Below are 17,389 nucleotides of genomic sequence, written 5' to 3'. Positions count from 1 at the left end.
TTTCATATCCAAAAACACAAATTCATAAAACTTGGCTAATCCGGATAATTTTGCCAATCATAAGTGAAATTGGGCTCTTGAGAACTTGAATAGTGATAATCTGTAATCGGAAAATAAAATCTCTCTATATCCGGCTCTTGATCTTCATCATTAAACACTATATCCGGTTCGCCATCATCATCTTCTTCCGCCATTTCCTTGATTTTATATCTTTCCAACCTCTGCAATTTGTTCATTCGAAATTCTTCATCCAACCAATTCTTCAAGAGCATGCAAAATTTGATGGACTTTGGAGTTAATCGAGTTCTTCTATCAGTCACCGTCCTTGCACCTGCACTAAAAGCACTTTCGGATGCTACACTTGACATTTGACATGTTAGTAGATCACGTGCAATTATGGATAAAATTGGATAATTTTTTTGTTCCATTTTCCACCAATGCAAAATATCAAAATCATCTGAATTTTCCACCAAATCTAAACTTAAATAATGTTTAAGTTCATTTGTTGATTTTGTACTAGCATCATTCTTCCTCTTTTTTATTTTATCTAGAAGTGCATAACTAGAGGAAGAACTATGGTTGTTACTCTTACTACTAGATGATGGCATAGTAGTTGACAATGTATCTTTGAAAGTAGACGTATATGAACTAACAAGAAAATTTAAAAAATTTTCTAGTTCTTCATTTGACAATGGATTTTCAATACCAAGACACAAGTAATATTCTTCAAGATAAACTTCACAACCATCCTTTTTGCATCTTAGATCAAAAATATAAGAAAAAATAGCACAAAAAGGAACACTTTCATAATACTTTCTCCATTTAGTCTCCATTTTTGCAATAATTTCTCTCACATTTTCAATATATCTATGTTCATCAAATAATTTAACAATATTAACCATATCACGCAACATAATATTAGAAGTAGGATAGTAAGAACCGGACATGATATTAGTCATATTGCTAAATGTTTGCAAAAGAGGAACCAATATATCAACAATCTCCCAATTCTTCTCACTAATGGCAATAACACTAGAATTCTTTTCTTCTTCAAAATAACATATTATTATTGAAGAATAAGGTTTTGCTTCCATGAGCATTTTATAAGTTGAAGACCATCATCTAGTTTTTACATCAATATAAGGAAGTTTGAATTTCATTTTTGCATTTCTCACCATTCTCCTATATTTTTGCAATCTAATCGATGATGATATAATATAAAGCAAACAATCTCTTATAAGATCTATATGAGGTCTATCACTTTTCATTCCATCACATACACAAAGATGTAAGATATGACAAATACAAACGAACATGGAAAAACTTTGCATCAAAACATGGCTTCAAATTTTTTTTGAAAAAGTCTATAGCTTTGCCATTATTTGCAGCATTATCCATTGTAATAGACATGATCTTATCACTTATTTCCCAATAATTCAAAGAAGACATAATAGCTTGATATATAGATAGCCCATCATGTGGATGCTCAAGTGATGAAAAATCAATTATTCTTTTTTCTAACATAAAATTTTCATTTATCCAATGAGCCGTAACACATATATAATGCAAGCCTTGTCTCCCAAGCCATAAATCTGTAGTTAATGAAATTTTTGAAGTTAATTTAGAAAACAAATTTTTCAAACCAATAATTTCATTTTCATACATTTTATAGCCATCTTTATAACAAGTGTTTCGAGAAACATTTTTGTAACGAGGTTGAGCTTTTTTCAACAAATTTGAGAAATAGTGATTTTCAACCAAACTAAATGGGAGTTCAGCTCCTATAATCAATTTAGCCAATTCAACTCTCACCTCATCTTGTTTATAAGAATGATTTGCAACGGTGCCACTAGAAACATCTAAAATTTGTTGTCGACTATCGTCTAACAAATCATTTTCCTCCCAATTCTTGTGCCAATTATTTAGATGTCTAGTTAGAGTACCCGTACCACTATTAAGTTTAAAGGAGAAATCTTTTTTGCATATCATGCACTTTGCTTTATCACCCTTTTGAACAAAATAATTCCACACCTTACTAGTCTTAGATCTAATAGGTGGTTTTTTAGCACAAGTAGAAGAAGTTTTAGATCCTACAATGGGTTCTTGTTCATCTTTCTCTTCTTCTTCTATTGTTTCAGGTTGTACCATATACTCTAAAGATGGCAAGACAAGCTCTCGTTGTTGTGGTATTTTAAAAGATGAATTACTAGGTTTTTCTAAAAATCTTTTCATCTTGAAACAAAAATTGTAAACAACAAACCAAGTTCTAATCAATAAAGCAAATAACTAATAATAAAAGTAAATCTAACCGACATTAGACTGTGAAGAATGAAGATCGTGGTCGGCGATTTGATTCAGCAACAGACACGTCACACGTTCCTCTTCTACAACAAATATTAACAATGAGATTAATTAAAATAAGAAGAAATCATGAAAAGAATAATTACAAACAATAAACTAAGTATAATTTTGAAAGCAACTAATGCAAAACAAAACTAAATCTTACCAACAAAACATGGTGATGACAAAAGACTCGTTTCCTCCTCTACAACAATCGAATAGTTATCCGAGAACAACCAATATCAAATTGTTTGGACACCACAGGTTCACAACAATTAAATCCAATGGAGTTATCAGAATAGAACTTAGAGAACAAGATAGAGTATGAAGAAGGAGATGAACATGCAGAGAATTATATATAGGAGAATATGAGAAGTGAATAAAATAGCCGTTGAATTCTTGGAAGAAGAAGAGACTCTCATTTGCTAAGTCTCTCTGCCTTCTTTACCTTTAATATTATAGGGAAACAACTAAGTAATTATATCTATTAATAGTTATAGGGAATACCTAAAATCATGGAAATTTTAATTGAAAATTGAATATTGGGAGGAGAGAGAAAAATATGAAACGGCTAAATCATATCAAGATTAATTGAAACTAAATAATTATATCTATTAATAGTTATAGGGAATGACTAAAATCATGAAAATTTTAATTGAAAATGGAATATTGGGAGGAGAGAAGGAAATATGAAACGTAAATGATTAATTGAAATTAAGATTATAATCTCTGATGATCTTATTAATATACATATGCATATATAGTTATATACTAGTATTAATTAATTATCACTACAATCATGGAGTGATGGAACCATTTAACTACATATATACATATGCGTATATCACATAAAAAAAAAAAGATTTAACTAATTATCACTACAATCATGGAACCATGAGAATTGATACGCATATACATATATTATATATAATTACCACATGCATAATTAGATATTGTCTATAATTAACGCATTCATAATTAGTTTTATATAATCCCACAAAATCAGGAAAGGTCTACTAAAACCACGGTCCACGAACAATAATATGTATAAAAAATTTAACTATCACTATAATCATGGAACAATGAATCTCTATATTAATGCAAATATTTTAGTTCTAGAATCCACTATTTTGTAAAGAGATAAATCAATCACTATAATTATGGAGATATAATTACTTCTAGGAGTATGGATTGATCCATTATTTTTATTTTTATTGAGAAAAATTAGCTAACAATCCATCACTAAAATTATGGAAATATTATTTTATAAAGAAAAATTAATTAACAACTAGGCAATCACTAATATTATGGAAATATTATTTTATAAAGAAACATTAATTAACAACTAATGTCACGATCACAATTCACAAGATTTCTAGGAATTATCTCCTTCATTATAGCTATTGCATTAGTCAATTAGTTCAAAATCCCCTTTTATTATAGGAATTAATTTCGAATAGTATACATAGAAATATGTACAGCATTGTGGCTTATGGGTGAGGATGAATTAATTATTTTGGTATATGCAACAATTTGAAATATTTAAATTAATATGAAAAAATAAGCATAAATTATTCATAAAACACACTATATTACTAATTTAATAAGAAATATATGCTGGGCCGGGCCTGGGCTGGTCCTGGGCCGGTCCTGGGCCTGGGCCGGTCCTGGGTTTATAAAATGGCCCAATTGGAGCCCGTTTACACTATTAAGCCCAGCCTAGGCCCGCGCTATTTCACTGCCGGGCCGGGCCGGGCTGGGCTGGGCTGGCCCGGCCCACTTGACATCTCTAGGCTACTACTTGGCGGATGGGATATACCCTAGGTGGCCCGTCTTTGTGAAGACGATCAGGCACGCGGCGGATGACAAGAAGGCCTACTTTGCGGAACGACAGGAGTCGGCGCGCAAGGACGTGGAGCACGCATTTGGTGTGCTCCAGTCTCGATGGGCGGCAATTAAGGGTCCAACGCGTTTGTGGGATGTCAAATGCGTTTCCCAAATAATGTACGCCTGCATTATCATGCACAACATGATCGTCGAAGACGAAGGCGTACAACTGACTAGTTGGGCCAATGACGATGAAGCCGGTCCAAGCCACGGAACGGCCACCCCTAGCGTACGACATGGGGTACCTCTCGATGAAGTCGGCCGCCTCCAGGAATATGCTGACATGCGCCAAGTGGATGCTCATATTCAACTCCAAAAGGATATAATTGAAGAGTTGTGGGCATGGAAGACTGCACGGCGATAGTTTTTTTTCTTTATTATGTAATTTATTTTTTTAAATGAATGTACTTTTTTTAATGCAATTAATGAATTTTCCCGTATATGTCTCGTAAATTTAATTTCGCAATTTAATCGTAAATTTAATTCCGTAAATGTAGTTGTTTTTGAATTATTTTTATTGCGGCTAGCCTATGGCTGGCCTAAATCTGATGTGACAGGTGGATTTTTAGTGCTGCTGACGTGGCAGAAAGAGAGAGTGGCTAGCCTATGACTAGCCTATTTCTATTGTGGATGCTCTTATCATGAAAAGCTAAAACAAAATAACTAACTGAATCTTTTATAAAAAGTAAATATACACAAATTTGTGATAAGATATTTATGATGACATCTTTATAAAATGTCATGTATGAAAGACCATTATTTAGCTAGTAGTGTTTCCCATTTCCAGAATTACAAGAAGAAACTATTGTTGGAATATAAAACATACTCCCTCCGTCCCAAGGAAGATGATTCCTTTCTTGGACGGCACGGGATTTTATGCAATTTTATTTTGTGTGTTAAGTGGAGAGAGTAAAGTAAGAGAGAGGGAATAAAGTAGAGATAAAGGGGTTTCCATTTTAAGCAATGAGTCATCGTGATTGGGACAAACCAAAAAGGAAAGTGGGTCATCTTCAATGGGACGGAGGGAGTATATGTTAGAGAGTAATTTAGTTTGGAGGAAATATTTGAGAGGAGAATGAGTGGAATATATGTGAAATGGTTTAGGAAAGGTTGGTGATGTGGAAAAACAAAGGAACACTGTTATTTCTCAAATTTTCTCAACTTATACAAAATGTTACAACTTACCCATATATATAGACATCCACTTCCTATTCTAGACTCATCTACTTAATAATTTTCTATTTTAAATATCTAGATTTTTATCTATAAAAATCTTGATATTTCTTAAATAACTATTCCTTAATCCGAAATTATATTTTTTTCCTTTGCGATCACGATTCATTTGCGAGATATCACATTTAGAATTAAAAAATAACACATAGATTAATACAAGGAATCAGGTAAATAAATAAGATGCACGCATCCTATGAATTCGATTATTTTTTTTAGCGATACAAGTTACGAATTTTCCCAATATTAGAGACTTAGTTATTTTGATTAACTTCGGCCGCCCAAGGCGTCGCAGCCGATGCCGGCCGATTGTTCGCATCTCCAAAAAAATCTTGTGTCATTAGCTCTTCCTCAGCTCCTTTCTCGAGGCGATTTAGTGGTTTAAAAATCGGCTCGGAAATAATTAAATAATTCCCACAAATTAAGAAAAACTCTATCCCACAAAGAAACCAAGAGGCCCAAAAGAAAATATATTTAGATTTCCCAAGCAGGAATAATACACTCCTAGGCCCAAGTAAAGAAGAAGCGTTGGCCCAAACATTTAGGAAACATACTCCCACTCCTATCATACGTACATCCTCTACATTCCCGACCATTTTCAAAATACACTGATGAAATGAAGTTTATAAAATAAAATAAAATAAAATATAATTATATCCCGTCAGATTCATCTCTCTTTCTATTTCTCCCCTAAATTGAATTTTTGCTGAAAACTAAATCCCAAATCCCGTCGCTACCACTTCTCCCTCTCTCAAACAATCGGCACTGCTGTTCCGTTAGTCCGCCTGCTTCAGCAGCGCGACGCTGAGTTTCAGCGGCGATGCTATAAAAATAGCTGGGAGGGATAAAATTAATCACCATTCGAATTATTCCCAAAATTTCCCACAATTAATTAGCCATCACCCCAGCAATTTAATTAGGACAAGCCCAATTATTTTACTTTAGGGAGCCCAAAACCGAAATATAATGAAGGGGCTCCAAAAGTAATACTCCCCCAGCCCCTCCACATCTCGGTCATGATTTATACTTCCTTCGCTCTATCGTAATAGATTCATTTCATTTTCTGCAATTATTTTTAAAAAATAATTATAAATAGTTAAAGTGGAGATAGAGTCTTATCTATAATATTCTCTCTCTTACTTTATTTTTTCTCCACTTTAACTATTTAGAGCATCACACAATGGCTCCGGAACTAGAAACTGGACACCTCCTGCCACGTCATCAGGACTAGAAACTGCATGCCACATCACTAGGACACTCAACTGCAAAATAGTGGACTAGAAACTGGACTAGTACTGGGACTAGCCACAATAAACAAAATAACAAGTGCATATTATAAATTACAATCACGCAAATACGGAATTAAATTTACGATACAGGTGCAGGAAAATGCAATCATTTTATTTAAATTAAAAAAATATATCGCTGGCCGCTGGCTCGCCGATTTTGAGCCTGCAATAGCGGCTAGCCGATCGACAAGCGTGTGCAAATCGGCATGAACTCGCCGGACGCAATGATCGGCTAGCTGGCCGGCTAGCCGCCATTGCGGATGCTGTTATAATTATTTTTGGTGATTCAATGGTATTGATTGGTAATGAATTGCTGTCATTAAATTCAGATTTAATTGTAATTATGCACAATTTATCTGATTTAATTTTATGTTTAGTTGCAGGATTAAAAGCTAATGATGGCACTAAGTCAATCTATTGAACGATCTGTCGTAGGGAGGAACATAAGCGGAAATAAAGATTTGGACTCGAGATATGAAATTTGCACTTCATCTAAAATTATTTGATTTACTTATCGGACTCATTTAGTTGTAGAGCCCAACCTAGTAAAATTAATTCATTAATTCTTGGACTTTTATATCTCATGGCCCAAAGTCAAATTGTATAAGGACTTTGTTATTCATTTACTTGGGAAGGCCCAAATATATTAGTACTTCACATTTTGCATCTCTTTTTATTAATTAAAGTTCTTGGAAAACTAAAAAAAAACCATCGTCCTGTTCCCACGAAAAACTTTAATTAATTTCGTCGTCCCGTTCCCAACAAGGATTAAAATCGCCCAACGGAACAATTAATATTTGGTGTTGTTACAAACATTAATTCCCCAATCGATCCTTGAATAAAACATGTCGCGTACTACATATTGTACTTCAAATAAATTTCACAAAGATCGAAGATATTCTTCTCCACCAAATTAATTCACACCACGCAGGTATGAATATTAAATCAAAGTACGCACTCCCGTTTGCGCAATCCAACAGCATAAATATTAAATAGTCCCTTGGTGCTATGTCAAGTACTATAACAACTCATCGATATCCCCTTCATTAATCAACCAAGATTCATATTTCACCAAGTTCATAAAGAACTAAAAGAACTCCTCGCCTAAAGAAAAATTATTCGTGCCAATCCAAAATATTTAATTCCTTGCTCCGTGAGACTAAATCTCAACCACATATCTTATTACTCCAAATTAATCCTATGGCTTAAATAATCTTTCAGATTTTTCTCAAAATAAAAGCCCAAGGGCATTTTCAGAACTCATAAGATTAACGTGAATTGTGTGTAGCGATTTGTACAATCTGAACCAAATTCAGCTTATGATTTCTTCCATAGATTCAAAATTGTTCATCTTCCGTCCAGATTTCTTATTTGATCTTCCTAATCAAATCGCGTTTTTCCTGAATCATCCAGATTTCTGATTTGTTCATCGTGAATCGTCCAAATTTGTGAATTGATCAGTCATGATTTACGAATTTTCTCCATCACAATTCAACGATTCCTGATTTATTCATCTCGATTCATTCCTCATCGCGATTGGTCAGCCACGATTCAATACTGCAGCTCGATTTCTTTCTGATTCATTTCTCCAGCGAGATTGATCAACGACATTTGAATTTCTGATCGCATGGATTCAATTCCGTAACCATCGTTGGCAGATTATTCTGATTCAGATTCCCCTTCATCAGAAGAAGAAGAAGAAGAAGAAGAAGAAGAAGAAGAAGAAGAAGAAGAAGAAGAATCTAAAGGTAATTATCAATTATTGTCAGTTAAAGTGATGAAGATGAAGTCTATGTGTTTGTTCTTATAGCATGTAGTGTGTGTATGATGCGAAAAAAGATGTCAGAGTGAGGTATATATGATTTAAATGGAAGTGTACGCGTTTTGTGAATTGCACAGCATGATTAGCTCTAAAACTACTTATATTACGTTGGAGTGAAGTATTTATCATTTATAGTGATGTAAATATTTCATAGAGTGAAGTATAACTTTGGTTTTTTATACACTAGTGATTTAATGTTTACACTGATGTGTATATTTCATATAGTGAAGTATATATAACAAACAATGAAGTATAACATTGCCTTTTTATACAAACAGTGATTTATTGTGAATATTTCATAAAGTGAAGTATATTGAGTATATAGTGAAGTATATTGAACATATAGTGAAGTATATTGAGTATATAGTGAACTAGTATATGCTTATAATGAAATATATTTTGCATGCTTTATAGTGAAGTTTATATTACTTATAGTTAATTAAAGTTGCTTTATAGTGTACTTATATGAAGGTTTTAATATGTAGCTATTGTATGATATTTGCTCCTTTTACGGGTAAGGATAATCATGGTCACCATTTGACATTTGTTGTTGCCCTTCTGTCCCAGGTAAGAAGCATCTTCTTGCAGAAGGTGTTGTCCTGTCTTCCACACAAAAGAGAGCATTGATTGGGGAATTGCAAAAAGGGGAATGAGAAGGCAAAACATAGGCAGTGAGGATTTGGACATAAATAGTTCACTTTGTAGAGCACTTATGACTCATTTTTAGTACACTTTTGAGTGATTTTTATTTCAATTACATGTTTTGGTTCATTTATTGTGAACATATACTTGCAGTGAAGTTGAAATACTATATAGTGTAGTAACTGTTGTGTACAGTGATGTAAAACTGCTCTATAGTGAAACAAATATGCTATGCAGTGAAGTAAATTAATAGTCAACATAATATTGAATTTAATTGAAACGGATAAGCTTTATATTGTACTAAATGACACATATTATGAACTAGTTTCATACAAATGGTCATGAACGCTTGAAGTTTACAATCATTTTTCCACATTTATCTCCATGTTGTTGCTACATTCTTGATAATGCTTTGATGTTGTCGCCAAGTTATTCAATGACTCATGGTTTGTTTCCGACAATATTAATGAGCTGCAATACTTTGTTCTTAGCCTTTGGAGTATTCACTTGCTGCTTCTTTTAGGCAATACATTTTCAATCGTGTTCCCGCTCACCATAGTAACAGTCATCATATACTTCACTCTAAGGTGCAATGCAGCTTCTTGAATCTATATATGGTGCAGTGTTACTGAAATCAATAGAAGAAAGATAACATTAGCAATGATTACTAAAATTTTCACCTTTGTTAAGAATACATTTGTATATAGAAGCACCATAGTATTTCATATACAAGTATTATTATACTAACAATCAGCTATACATACAATCATCATATCATAACAAGAATTCGAAGCCTTCATATTAGTAGCATTGTTATTTGTTTACTATTAATTCATGCATAGATCACAAACACTTCACTCTAACACTGGAATACTTCACTCTAACCATGTTTTACTTCACTGAATTGGAAAAACAAAGCACTACAAGCATAGATCACAGACACTTCACTCTAACACTGGAATACTTCACTCTAACCATGTTTTACTTCACTGAAATGGAAAAACATAGCACTACAAGCATAGATCACAGACACTTCACTCTAACACTGGAATACTTCACTCTAACCATGTTTTACTTCACTGAAATGGAAAAACAAAGCACTACAAGCATAGATGATAGACACTTCACTCTAACACTGAAATACTTCACTCTAACCATTTTTTACTTCACTGAAATGGAAAAACAAAGCACTACAAGCATAGATCACAGACACTTCACTCTAACACTGGAATACTTCACTCTAACCATGTTTTACTTCACTGAAATGGAAAAACAAAGCACTACAAGCATAGATCACAGACACTTCACTCTAACACTGGAATACTTCACTCTAACCATGTTTTACTTCACTGAAATGGAAAAACAAAGCACTACAAGCATAGATCACAGACACTTCACTATAACACTGGAATACTTCACTGTAGGCATGTTTTACTTCACTGAAATGGAAAAACAAAGCACTACAAGCATAGATGACAGACACTTCACTCTAACACTGGAATACTTCACTGTAAGCATGTTTTACTTCACTGAATTGGAAAAACAAAGCACTACAAGCATAGATGACAGACACTTCACTTTAACACTGTTTTACTTCAAACCAATGAAAAAATAGAGCAGAATAAGCATAGATCACAAACACTTCACTCTAATAATGTAATACTTTACTAAATGAAAAACAGAGCAGGTAGTTGTTACTCACGATCAGAGTCTACGGTTGTTGTTTTTCTTTTTTTTCTGTCGATCAAAACCTACAGAAAACATAGAAGTAGTTAACTGTAGTAATTAACTGTAAGCTAACGTCTGTTCTATTCAATTTGGATTCCATAATAAACTACTGCATATCTCACTTATTAAAAACTCTCGGCGTTTGAATTTGCAGAATTCTCAAAACTGAATCTAAATAAGAATGAGAAATCTAAATCAGAAACTAGTAGAACAACTTACATTTTGAAAAATCTTTCTCATTTCGATTCATTGTTCGACTATGGATGGAGGCGACAGCGATTGCAGCGACAATGGATGGAAGCGATGGCGACGATGGATGGAAGCGACGGCGACGGTGGATGGAAGCGACGGCGACGATGGATGGAGGCGACGGGAAGAGCAGTGATGGCGGGAGATGAATTCTGCAAATGAGAAATTAATTCAATTGTTAACCCTAATTTTATTAGTGAAATGTCCATTATACCCCCGCCTTGTATAGTGAAGTAAATTTGTGATAGAGTGAACTGATTTCTCCTTCAAATTCGAAAATCTCATGTGTTAAAACTAGCCCTTGATTTTCTTGATCTTGTGGCTATGATTTGTTCTCTAGTTATATACTTAAGGGGCACTTTCCCCATATATATATATATATATATATATTTTGTTTCATAAATTTCATTTCAATCATCATATCGCATTCAATAGAAAATTTTTATTACTCAAAAATTCTCGGGTGTTACAACAAATCTATTAAATGCTAAGTAAAATAACAGGATAGTTGAAGATGGTATTTGAGCCGTTGAAATTTAGTACTCCTATTTATTTGAAGGATAAACCATAGACATGTATGTAATAATAGTAGCAGTATATTATTATACGCCGATAATTCTACTCTGAAATTGTTGTGTGAAATATCAATATATTTCGGTAAATACTACTCTACCTTTCTTTTTCCTAATCTCTCTGTCTAAAATTAAAAAAATGTGTTCTTCAAAGTTTTATTACACCGCTAATTATGCATGGTTAAATATCATTAATATTAATGCTCATGAAAGTATTTTGTGGATCAAATTTTGTTGGCGAACTTAATTTTAACTTGTACACTATTAGTAGTTTAGTACTAGTTACGTATATAGTTCTGTGATTGATATATAACGTCACATTTTTCAATATCTTGGATTTGTTTATTTTATATTCCTTGACGAAGGTAGTTGATACTGAAATATGAAAATAGATTAAAAATAAAATATGATAAAGAGAGGGAGATTAAAGTATGAAAAACCAAAAAGGTTTTTTACCAAAAAATAAATTGAATAATACTCCTTTAAAATGACTTAGAAAAGATAAACTCAATTACGCCGGAAGCGAAGAAATAAAATAATTGGACGAGGGTTTCATCATGGCAATATTTATAAAGTACTCCAGTACGGTATGTTTGAAAACAAAACTTAGTTTAATTTTGTAAAATAAAAGTACCTTTTTCTTAATCTGACTAGAAGTCTAGGATTTATTGAGCGAGTATTTTCCCAAACTGACCCATAATTCCTACTCATGAAAATCCAATTTGCGAACCCCACCTATTAAATTACACTAAAAAACACAAAAATTGATGTTAGATTGTATAACATGTCAACCATGGATTTTCGAACCCCACCTATTAAATTACACTAAAAAACACAAAAATTGATGTTAGATTGTATAACATGTCAATCAATTATTTGTTAGTTACTCCTTCCGTCCACGAAAAATAATTTAATTTTATTATTTTATAATATTCACAAACAATATTCTAATTTTTAACATTATACTAGTTATTTTTAAAAAATTAGAAACTAGAAATATTTTTAAAAATTAGAATTATACTAGTTATTTATAATTTGACATTCTCCAATAATGCCACGAAAATTAATTTAATTATACTATTTTATAATATTCACAAAAAATATTCTAATTTTTAACATTATACTAGTTATTTTTAAAAATTAGAAACTAGAAATATTTTTAAAAATTAGAATTATACTAGTTATTTATAATTTGACATTCTCCAATAGTGCCACATTATGCAAGACCTAACTATAGGCTACGTGAACTATATTTCGCATCTCACAATGCTAAATCATTCCAAGGTGTTGTCAAATTACATAATACATCGTCTCAATTTGCATTAATAAGTGATAGTACATCTCGGATTTATGTTTACTCTCTCAAAACCATAATTTTTAGTGTTTTTTTTCACACAATAAACTAGTTATCTTTGATATAAACATTACATAATTATAAGTCATATAACAATGGTTATTGAAAGGTCTTCTCAAAATAATATCAACTTTATTCCAAATCATAAGTTATCACGTCTAACATTGAGTACTTTCCAAGCAGTTCACAAAATAAAGTTCTTAACTTAGTCCAATAATTTCAAAATACTGTGTCACAAAATAAAGTTCTTAACTTAATCCAATAATTTCAAAATACTATTTTGGACACGTGGAATTATTTCAAACTTGTTGACAACATATTCTTCGCCCATTTTGATGATCCACACTTCATAAATTTCATCGTCTTTGACCTTGAATCGGAAAACATATTTCTTCAATGATGGCGTTATTTGGTGAAAAACTCTGTCAACGGATTCTAACATCAAATGTTTATCCCAACAACAAAATAAGATAGAACATGTAATCATAAATTAAAAAAATTAAGTAAAACATAAATGTTACGTTATGAAATGTTCTTACGTTGTTGTAATTATAATTGTCAATAGTCGGCTCCAGGTATCCTATTATGAACATAGGCTTCACTTTCATCATCAAGTTCAATGAAATTCTTAACTCAATCTTTTTTTTCTTTGGACAACCTTGTGAATGATGCCAGGGATTCTTGTTTTACATATAAGATCAACAGGCGGTCTACGCTCCGTGCTGTAACTAGATTGGTGGAGAATTCTTCCATAACCGGACTCCCCCATTTAGTTCCCCAAGAACCCTGGAACTAGTAAAAAATTTCACCGGTATCGGCTGTGCCGTACCCGATAAACACACCTATATGGTAGAGGTAATCTACTGGTATAGGAATGTATCATTATAGAAATATGTTTCTCCGTAAAATAATTATCGAAGCATTAGGTAGTGCAATTGGTTGGACGTGCAATTTGCAGATTTATTCATTTTTATGTGGTTTTTCTCATAGTTTGTCTGATTCTTAATTCATTTATGTTTTTTTTTCACACTTCTAATTTTAAAATTTAAGTTTAAATTATACTCCTACTATTTTTAATAGTAATATTTAAATACAACAATAAGTAAAAATCACTTCTTTTTTGCACGAGTTTTAAAATAATGAAAATAAATAGTTAAAGTGAAGATAGAGTTCTTCTCTACATTATTCTCACTCTTATTTTACTATCTCTCTCCACTTTAACTATTTGTTATCACTTTTTCAAAACTTTTGCAAAAAAGAAGCGTCTCACTTACAAGTATTCCTAATTTCATTAACAAATTATATTGTAGGTATGTTAAGTTTGGTTGAAACCTTTAATTGAGTTATTCGTTTTAGGGTTCAATTCTGAAAGTGTATTCAGTTTCTAAACCAACTCTTTTGCGTTTGGTGTGAGAAAAATATGTCTCCATCATCACTAATTTTTTAATGAAGGTTACTCCTTTTAGTAGATTGTTGTAGTATACCATACGTCAACATTTAAGTAATCCCACCACAACCATAATATTTCTGAATGGTGATATACTTTCTCATCCAGGTATAGTTAATAGTGCTATATTGTACGGAGGAAAATGGATGTATTTAGGGGTGGCAAATCAGGCATGTTGAGTCGTTATCGGGTCAACCTGTTAACGACACGACCCAATAAGGACAAACACAAATACGACCTCTTAAGAGAACTTCAACCCCAAACCCGAACACGAACACGACCTGCTACCTCAAACCCAAACACGAACACGACCTGCTACCTCAAACCCGAACACGGCACGAACCCAACACGAACTTGTTAACGACACGAACCACCTTGGATCAATACGACACGGTAACAACATGTATATAACACGACACTATAACAACACGTATATAACTCGTTACCCATTATTTCTTAATGGGTAACCCGAACACGACACGAACCCGACACGAAATTTATGTTCTTAACGGGTCAACCCGATAAGGGCACGAACCCAATAAGCTTTGACTCAAACTCATTATATTCGTGCAGATTCGTGTCTGGTTATCGTGTCGTGCCAAAAATTGTCAACCCTATAGATGTATTCCATTGTTTGTGAGTAATGGTCAAGAGAAAGTAGCATGTATGTATAGCACGTTCACTATTTTTCCACGCATTTTACGGTTGCACCAAAACGGTTAGATGTTGAATACAAAATCATTTTTCAAATGGCCAACAAAAGGGATATATTTTCTAATTCATGTCAATAAGCCCATTGAGTTACTAAGTACCTATAATGTTTGCTTTACTCAAATTTCAATTAGTTCTTTTGCATTTAGTGTGAGACAAATATGTCTCCATCATCCACTAATTTGTTAATGAAGGTTACTCCAGTATACCATACGTCAACATTTAAGTAATCCCACCATAACCATCATACTTTTGAGAGCTCATGAGTCGTGAGCCATATTGTCTTTGTCAATTATGTGAAACATGGGATTCTTGGGAACATAAACCTTTGAACCAAATTTAATATAGTACATTTAATTGTGTAATTCTTGATTATGAAACTGTGTCCAGTTTCTAAACCAACTCTTTTGCATTTTGTATGAGACAAATATATCTCCATCATCCACTAATATTTTAATGAAGTTACTCCAATTAATAGATTGTTGTAGTATACCTTACACTAACATTTAAGATGTCCCACCATCACCATCATATTTTGAATGACGATATACTTTCTTATCCAGGTTTAGTTAATTAGTACTATATTGTACGGAGGGAAATGGATGTATTCCATTGTTCGTGAGTGATGGACAAGAGAAAGTAGCAGGTATGTATAGCAGATTCACTACTTTTCCACACATGTTGCGGTTGCACCAAAACGGTTAGATGTAGAATACAAAATCATCTTTCAAATGGCTGACAATAGGGATATACTTTCTAATAAATGTGAATAAGCGCACTAAGTTACTAAGTACCTATAATGTTTGTTTTACTCAAATTTCAACATATTTCCAATCTTATTTAACAGTTTGATAGTTAATTGTATAACGTAATCAAACACGCGACATAAGATATAAATGGAAGATGACAAAGATATTCATTTGACATAACACATAACATAAATCATATGCACAAAAAATTTAAATAAATAAATGCTACTCCACAAAAGTAAAAGTGAGATAAACTTCCAAATTGATATGCAATAAAACAACACCTAATTTTATATACAATGATAAAAATAATGGAGATAAAATTCATCTATTTCAAAAACATATTATTGTACTACATTGTACCCAAATAACGGGCACATGACGAAAACCATAATCATTTATCTATTGTTTGAATCAGCTAGAAACACGCTTTTAGCACAGTACCATTTTACCATCGTACGGTTTTTGGTGACAGAGAGTAAGAATCGTACCCTTTGTCACCAAAAACCGCAGCTGCATGATTATACTCGTTTCCCAAACCTCTCTCATAATACTATTCTTGAATTCACACTTGCAGACGTCACTTGTTAAATTACATTACAAAAACACAAATCATTTATCAGTTGTTCGAATCCGCTGAAAGCACGCTTTTAGCACAGTACCATTATACCATCATACCTTCTGTCATCAAAAACCGCAACTGCGACTATCATACACATTTCCCAAACCCCCTCATAATTTCTACTCACGAATTCCCATTTGAGGACCCCGCGTGTTAAATTACATTACAAAAGCATAAAAAAATAGTCACATTTTGTCATTTTGGAATATTCACAGAAATTGTCCAATTTTTAAAAATTAAAAATTGTCTCATATTTTACCTGCATTTTCTCATCTCTCACTTTACCCAGTAATATTTTATTCCCTCTCTCTATTACTTTACCCAATTTGTATCATCTCTCTTACTTAACCAATTTCTCATTAAAACAAACTCGTGCCGTCCACAAATAAAACTATTTTTTAGAGACGAATGGAGTATATTTGTCTAAGATTTTTGTATTTTTAAAACTGAACCGAATTTCAAAAGTTTGGTTTGGATCGGTTCGGATATTCAGTTTTCGATTTTTTTCGCTCAACCCTATCTTGGTCGGCAGAGTCTTATGACACTACACAAGTGTACATCCGCAATCCGACAGCTTGTTATTAGGCAAACATTGGATCTATTCGAGGAGTACTTGCACGTTGCGGAATCCATTGGCCGACAATGCGTGAAACAATTTTGAATAGTCAACCATGAACTCTTAGATGCAGAATATCTTCAGAGACCCACCAGGCCACCACCTACGATTTCCAACAATTTTCGGCTTCA

Source organism: Salvia hispanica, chromosome 5 (assembly GCF_029641045.1).
Source record: "Salvia hispanica isolate PSC_SH4W2 chromosome 5, Shi_PSC_v1, whole genome shotgun sequence".
Taxonomy (NCBI): Eukaryota; Viridiplantae; Streptophyta; class Magnoliopsida; order Lamiales; family Lamiaceae; genus Salvia; species Salvia hispanica.
The sequence above is the reverse complement of the archived record's forward strand: the minus strand, read 5'-3'. Positions refer to the sequence as shown.